This window comes from Bactrocera tryoni, chromosome 5, assembly GCF_016617805.1.
Source record: "Bactrocera tryoni isolate S06 chromosome 5, CSIRO_BtryS06_freeze2, whole genome shotgun sequence".
Taxonomy (NCBI): Eukaryota; Metazoa; Arthropoda; class Insecta; order Diptera; family Tephritidae; genus Bactrocera; species Bactrocera tryoni.
The window spans coordinates 58,941,576-58,950,297 of record NC_052503.1 but is presented as its reverse complement, the minus strand read 5'-3'; positions in this window follow the sequence as shown (position 1 = coordinate 58,950,297).

Sequence of the window (8,722 nt, the reverse complement as noted above, 5' to 3'; positions counted from 1 at the left end):
AGAGTATAAAAATCATATATGTACATATATGTATATTGAAAAAAATGGAAAAGTAGCATACAAATAAAAAAACTACATTTTTGTCATTACAAGCTCTATACATCCAATTCAGCGGTTACAAAGAACAGCCTCTTGGGGAGAAAAGGAAGTTTGAAAATTCAGAAGGATTCTTAAAAGCTAGGACTACTTCGCGTATATGCATAAATCAATATGTAAGAAAGATATGTAAGAAAGATATGTAAGAAAAAGACTATTTGTTAATTTATGAAAGAATGTTGTTTTAATTCCATTACATAGTAAAGTAATGTTGAAAGATGGGAAGAAAAAAATACAGGTTTTATCAAGGTTACACTGTTTGTACAAAATTTCTAAGTAAATTATTAAAATTTGAAAAGTGACACAAACTTCAGCTCTAGGAGCAAATAAAACAATTTCTATTAGATCAAACCGGTTGCGGTTTCCACAGTAAAAAAATATCAAAACATTAAAGTGAAATTTAACAAACAAACAGCACACCTGACAAGAAAACACGGATGTCAAGCGTGATCAAATTCGCAAAGATATTCATTTAAGGTTTTAATAAAGAGGTTTTAACTGTGTCGCCCCAAAAAATTCCAAAAAACCTGTCTGTTTTTTGTACGAATTAGGTCTACTGGCCCCAAAACAAGTGAAGAAGATCGTAACGTGTAATTCAAGAAAGAAAATATGTGTTTCAGTAAAAGATTTGTAAAATTTTATTAGGCAATATTAGGCAGGCTATGGAGAACCTGGTTTTTTACCGCCTTACTTTTATTAATTAATTTATTTTTTCTTACGAAAAAATGTGATTAATGACGAGAATTCATGTATTAAGTATATATTATTATATATAGTATATATACATAGATATGTATTATAATATTATTGTAATACTACTTCTGAAATGAAATGGTGCTGCATCTTATAAAACTTACTGACTCGGAACTTAGATAGATATCCAGTTTAGGGAAGATATCAAGAGGTAAAACACTAATACAAAGATAAATTTCATATTTTGATAAAAGGAAGAAGTTTGTACGATTTTTTCTGCACATGACAACTTTAGATTATAAATGACAAATTACTAGTTCTTTTTTGAATCTATTGAAGACAAAATTATAAAATCAGCCATGTAGTAAACAAGGTCAATAGTTATAAGTTTGCGAAGTTGAGTTTAAGGATTGCACACACAAAGATCATCATATTAATTAGCTACGGCATTGAATTCACGATGTTCTAGTATTTGCTAATCTGTGAACACTAGTTAACATGGAGGAAGTTGAGAATTGAAGCAATAGGGCGAAGTTATATTTTAAAAGGTTAGGTTATGCATATACACATAAATATAAAAGATATTGTATATCTATATACATATTTTAAACTCATATTATCTAATGTTTTTGCTTTCATTGTTTTATTGATTTCTTACTAAAATCTTTTCCTCTGCCCGGAAATATAATCTATGGGAGGATTGTATGCTAGATTGGTTATAGACAGTATATCACGATGTATAAGTTTTACAATACAAAATTGGAAAATACTCTTTGTGGTCTACGGAAGAAACATCTGTATCCTTATTAAGTAAGCAAATATTGGATAAAAAAGAAGAGAAGAAAAGCATTAGCAGGAATAAGATGACAGGCAACAAATTAATCAATAAATCGAAGTTGACAAAAAAATGGCAACAAAATAAACAACGTAAGCAAAGGTGAGCAATTACACGGATGTATTTACGTATGCGTAACATTACGAGCATTTGGAATGCTTAAAGATGACAAACAGGACAAACAGTAAACAATTTGGATGCAATGTAAGGAAAACGACAAAAGACAAACAAAGATTCCTTAGAAGGCAAAAGGCTAACAAAAGAAAGATTTTCCTCAAAAAATATCAAATTTGACGAAGGATCTGCGCTCGGATAGCCGACAACTCAATAAATTCTTGACGGTGTGTGCTAGTAGTTGGTGGAGAGTTTGTCAGGCGAACCACAAGTTCAGTGATTATGGCAAACAAGTGTGATCATTGTTGCCTTGAATTCTTATGGCATAAGCCAAATAAGCAACAACAATGGAACGTAGCGAAATTGAGATGTTGAAAGGGCCAAGGAAACGAAGAGTTTCCAGCCAGTAAAACGATTTTATTGAAGCCCAGCAATTGTTTTATTTTTTGTTCATATGTTTAGGTGTATATTTGTTTTTTGCATTTACAGCTAACGAAGGTCTTAATACTTACATACGAGTAAGTATATATGTACATATGTACATATTCCTCCATTGTCAGACAGTTCGTGCCTTTGCCGTCCTTTGCTTTTACACAAAAGAAAAAAATTTAAAATGAAGAGATCTCTGCATGTTTTTTTCGCAGTTGCCTTCGCAAAGACCGAAATAAAAGTAGCGAAAACGGCAATGATCTACTGTTAAATGGTGATGCCATGCTGGACACTTTTCGTCGGTGGATCTGAGTATAATGGAATATAAGAGAGTTCATAGCTGGCAGTTGAAATGTCCTGCGGTGTGTCGCCACATGCCAAGGTTGATGCTGCGTATCCTGTTGCGTGGTCCCGTCACTGCGCATGGGCTGTTCGTCTAATCGTAGGCTAGTCGTACAAATTACCTAATTGCAATTTATCTCGTTTTGTTTCAGCTAAGCAGATTGGCCATATTTTATGTGCTCTGCACCGTCGTCCGCAGTTTTACGATTGTTTTCTGTCTGCTGTATCGCTTATCTGTACCGCCTTTTATTTGTATGCTTGATTTCAGCATTTTGCTGGCCACTTGGGTCCACTTTCGTTTGGCAGCTGCTGTGTTCGTTTTCTTTACTTTTGATGTCTTATTTGTATTTTTTCACCAATTTTTTTCTATTCCTGATTGCCGGTGACATTAGCAGCTTCCTTGGTAGCCTAGTAGCAAGAGCGGCACGCCTGTAAGTCAGTTATTCGGATTTTATTTGTTTTTGTGCCGAGCGTTCATCTATTGTTGTTTTTTCGGGAGGTTACTAATTGAGTTTTTGTAGAAGATAAAATTATAATGTAGACGCGTTTTGGAAGGGATGCAGCTGCAGTGTATATTTGTATCTGTATTAGTGTCTCGCCGTGCCAATAAATTTGGGTTTTTTTCTGGATATGATAAATATAGTTAATAATTACCTAAAATCTACCACATACATATCGTGTTATATTTGGCTATAATCAGTATTTTTAAATATTTCATTTTTATCAAATATTACTGCGGTGTTCAATATTTCTTTAGAAGGCCTATATTTGTCCTTCGATCTGAAATTTTGCACACGTGCTTTATACCAAAGAAGCTGCTCATTTGTAGGAACCGCCGATAACGGACCACTATAGTATATATGTAGGTACCATGCATACCGTACCAGATATCTTTACGAAATTAGCTAGCCTAATCTAGTCATGTGTTCACGCAAGTGACGAAAATTCTCTGATTGCTATTCACTTGGGAGTGGCCAGAAACGATTATTTTACATATGGCTCAAGCAGCTCAAAACTTGCGGTCATAGCCCAAGTATCCTCTGGTTAGCCAAGAAACATCCGCTTGAAGGCGAGCTAAAGTGAGAAGCCGAAACATCCTTGTCCAGAGTTATGCGTTGGGTTTGGGACCCGCGACGTAAAAAATGCGCCCAATGAAAACATAATGGAAGAGAAACCCTCTTCTGATGTTGACTATGGCAAACGCATTAAGGATAACGAATGCAGGGAATACACCTGGAATGTTCGGTCCCTTAATTGGGAAGGTGCCGCTGTTCAGCTGGTTGATGTCCTCGTGAAAATAAAGGTTGATATCACCGCCGTCCAAGAAATGCGATGGACGGGACAAGAATTGAGGCAAGTAGGTCCTTGTGGCATTTACTACAGTGTCTCAAGTTCGGTGTGGGAGAGTGACTCCGCCGGCGAGTAATTTCGTTCACTCCGGTGGATGAACATCTAGCCATAATAGCCGAACGATTTTCTACTTGACTTGCACTCCTGCTCTCTGAGAGCACTCATCAAAAACTCGGTATCAGGGAACTGTGAGATGGCATTTCAAGCTTCTTACGTACAGCTGCAACCGAAACTATTTGTTTTCGAAAAATGCAAAAGAACAGCTGGTACGACGAGAAGTGCCGTGTCGCAACGGCGAGAAAATAGACTGCCTACCTCGCAACGTAACGATCGACCACAACAAGCGCGGGATAGATACCGAGAGTTGAAGAGGGAAGCGAGACGTATTTGCAGACAGAAAAAGAGAGAAATCGAAATTCATGAGTATGAAAAGTTTGGCAGACAGTGGTAGTGCTCGAAGAACCCCCATAAGTGATATAGTGACTGATGCACAGAGACTATTAAAATTATGTAGAGAACACTTCTCCAGCCTGCTGGATGGCAGTGAAAGCATAACACTAGGAGATGGTGAACATGATTTGATGACAGAGAGCAGACGTTCCATTGCCGACCATGAAGAAGTTCGAATAGCAATTACCCGTCTGAAGAACAGAAAAGCGGCGGTGGCCGGTGGATTGCCAGCCGAGCTATTCAAATACGGCGGCGAAGAACTGATAAAGAAAATACATCAGCTTCTTTGCAAAATATGGTCGGACCAAAGCATGCCCAACGATTGGAGTTTAAGTGTGCTCTGCTCATTCCACAAAAAGGGAGTCCCCACAATCTGCGTCAACAACCGTGGGATAGCTGCTTTCGACAGCACGAAAAGGAGCTGCCTTTATGCCGCAATGTCTGACTTTGGTATCCCCGCAAAACTAATACGGCTGTATAAACTGACGTTGAGTAACACGAAAAGCTCCGTCAGAATCGGGAAGGACCTCTCCGAGCCGTTCGATACAAAACGAGGTTTCAGACAAGGCGACTCCTTATCGTGCGACTTCTTCAACATCCTTCTGGAGAAAATAGTTCGAGCTGCAGAACTAAATAGAGAAGGTACCATCTTTTATAAGAGTGTACAGCTGCTGGAGTATGCCGATGATATTGATATCATCGGCCTCAACACCCGCGCCGTTAGTTCTGCTTTCTCCAGGCTGGACAAGGAAGCACAGAAAATGGGTCTGGCAGTGAACGAGGGCAAAACGAAATATCTCCTGTCATCAAACAAACAGTCGTCGCACTCGCGACTTGGCTCTCACGTCACTGTTGACAGTCATAACTTTGAAGTTGTAGACAATTTCGTCTATTTAGGAACCAGCATTAACACCACTAATAATTTTCACTCTTTGTGTTTGCAAAGCAAATTCCACTTGTTGCTTTATCATTCACACTCTCTCTCATCGATAGTTAGTTGTGCGTCCACATGTTAAAAAATTATTTATTATAAACGAGTAAGGAAGGGTAAAGATCGTGTGTAACCGAAAATTTTATCTCACAATATCCAATGATCTTAAGCCGGAGATATACTTTCGGGAGTTGGCAAAATTTTATAAAAAATGTATTTCGTAAGAATTTAACATATAAAACCGAACGAATTACAATCAAATTTGGTGTCTAACTTTGCAACTTAGTCTCACTTCGTTATGCTTATTGAAAATTTTGTTTCAAAAAACCGAAAAAACTCAATCGAATCAGTAAGAAGATTCCTCTTAATAATGTTTGTGCACGATTTTTTCAAGAACTTCTTTTCTTATGGGCGATATTTGTGTGACATTTTTTAGTTTTGCAAAATATTTAAGTAATTGCCGGAAGAGATAATAAAATAATTTAAATAAAAAAATATTAAAAGTAGAACTATTTGATTCATAAGGACAACATTCCTTTGAAGCAGGAAATCCAATAGAAGTAACCGATTTTCGATATATGATATTTCCGTATATTTTCGTTTGGCATCAACCTGCAAGCATTCATTTTATACATTATTTGACTGGATTGCTCTTGGAAAAAACAATTCAGCTTACATTAACCTTACAATAACCTTTTAATCCATCTTTGCTCTCGTTCAAAATTAAATGAGACAAAAAACTAGATCTTTTGAACAATTTGGCACATGTTCCCCAAACGAAAAAAGACTGGCGAATTGTAGAGCTTTTACGGACAAACCATCTCGTTCACTCACTTAATCGAAAACTGTAAATTTCCAAGAAGCTCTTCTGCAGAAACAATTTGCATCCGAATACCTTTCTGCAAAAAATCGTGTCCTCAAATCTACTATGGCCTTATTATATGTATATGGCAGAACATCCAAACACTGTCTGCAGAAAATTAAAAAATACTACCATATGACGGCACGCATATTTAGTCTCGCGTTTCGAACAACTCCAATTGCAAACATACTCTATGAACTAAAACTCCCTACTATTGAAAAATGCATTTTTAAATTAACTGGGAATAAAATTTACAACTGCATACAAAACTCCGATAACATCCTGAACACAGACTTCAAGGCTCTCGAAAAGATACATATAAATTAATTCTACAATCACAGAAATCTTCAAAATGGCTAAGAAGATAGACATGATACCGAAACTAAAAACCTACAAAGTATTCAGTCCTCCCTGGAAATCTGCAGAATCTCTTTTCATATCCAGTGGTTTTCCCAAAAATAGCACGAACCTGCTTGCTTTAAGGCACCTACACGCCGAGGAAGTGCAAAAATGGAAGCAAAAGAACTGGCTAATTTGGTACTCTGATGGTTCAAAGAAAGTTTAGAACACTTCTGTTATTACTACAGAATCTAAAGAACTAATCAAAAATGGGCTTTTGCTTAGCTACACAGCTATAGCACAGCAATTGAAGAAGCCGAAAACTTAAAGCCTAAAGGCCCGAATCTAATAATATGCACCTAAAGTCTCTCATCAATAAACGCTTTAAAATCAACGAATGTTAGCTCGCGAACTTCATTAAAAAAACAACGTGTCTTATATAATGAGAATAAAATTAGTGCTGATTACAAAACTATGCTCAGCTGTATATCAACAACATGGCAGCAAATCAAATTTTAAGATAAAACACCAGCAACGTGTTATGATGAGACTTATAGCAGAAACATTCAAAAACGCTACTCCCTTCCTCCCTTTTCCTTCCTTATCGAGCAAAATGTGTTGAAAGTTGAGTGTAAGAAAAAATGGTTTTCCACTTTGAGCACGCCATTTCTTAATCTGCCATGCTCAATTAACATTTCCAAAGTTTGTACACACTATGTTTTAATTTGTGTCTTGTATAAAATATCAAAAAAAAACAAACAAACTAAACGGAATGGTTTGAATGAATGGGAATAGTTAGAACTCAAAGGTTTCGTTAGAAAAAAGCATTTGCTCCTTGTTTTGATAATAATTACAATCTATTCGAACATAAAACACGATGTGAACTTTGAGAGCAAGCTGACGGTGGCTACCAAGCCTCCCAAAGAATTCTTTAGACGCGGGCTGGATTTTCACGGTGTTTGCGCATTGTCTAAACTAAAGATCGCGCGTACAACCAAAGTCTCACTAACTAACTTTGAACTGTAAGTAAAGTTGAAACATCGGTATTTTGGCAGCTACATTGCGCATCATTTAATTTGCGTACTAACGAAATTTGTTATTGTTCGTATAAATATTAATCTACCCTTTTTTTTCGAACGAAAAAAGGCAGCGGTTTGTTTGTTTGAAATCACTATTTTTTCAAATCTCCAAACAACTGCGAAACGCGAACGTTAAATCGTTCTGTTCGTTCTCTAAAATATAACATAAAATCTTATTGCCGTTCACGTAGAACCATTTGATCACTGCTGATCCATATCGTTCAAGAGTGTAACCGCCATGTGCACCCTTTGGTGACGACGGGACAAACGTATTTTATCATTAACTAAACTGCTTAACAACTTGACTAGGGTTTTGAATTGATTTGACAACAAAGGAAAATGGTACGATTAATTTGTTTCTTCGAGTGTTGTTAATTATTATTCATCCTCTAAATTTGAATGCGAAATGTTTGCTTTTGCCTCTGGTGAGCGACGCCCGACACTGGCATGTGTATTTCTTTTCGGGGCGGAAAGAATGCACGTGGATATGTTTCGGAAAAAATTTGGCAGAATATATTTGTTAAGTTAATATCTTCTGTCTAGTGGTCCAAGACCATATTGGTTTTCAAACTTCTTAAATACTTTAATCTTTCTCTGGTCAGGAATTTCCCAGAAATGATTTCTTCATTTAATCTGGTTAACCTTGTCTCATGAAGAAGTGTACGTTGGTTGCGTCTCGGGCAGACAGATAGAGTACTTAACTCTAACGCACCACATATAATCATTATAGATCATATTGTAAATAAAATTTAACTGTTGTGAAAAAATTTAACTGATTAATTGACGATTACATTACAATACATAATCCATAATTGGCACGTAAAACATCGCTTTAAGGGTAGTTTTCTTGCCTATTAACTTTGGGCTGTCATAAGTAATGGCAAAATAAATAATTTAAATATAAGGCACCTCTGTAATGTAATGTAAAAAATTTCAATCACAACACACATACTTTTTTGTGGAATTTTTTCTTTTTTCTAGTGAATAAAAAAAGCAAAAAAAATAAATTCAAAAAATTTAAAAAATGAAAAAATTAAAAAACAAAACAACCAAAAAATTGAAAAAAAATATGTATCATAACATTGTCATCATGTTTTTTAGTCTTGTTACCGGTTGCACGGACGGGCATGATAGACTGCATCTTAGACATTCATACTCTAATTTAATGTAATTATTTCATCGTGATGCAAAAAAAATAATAA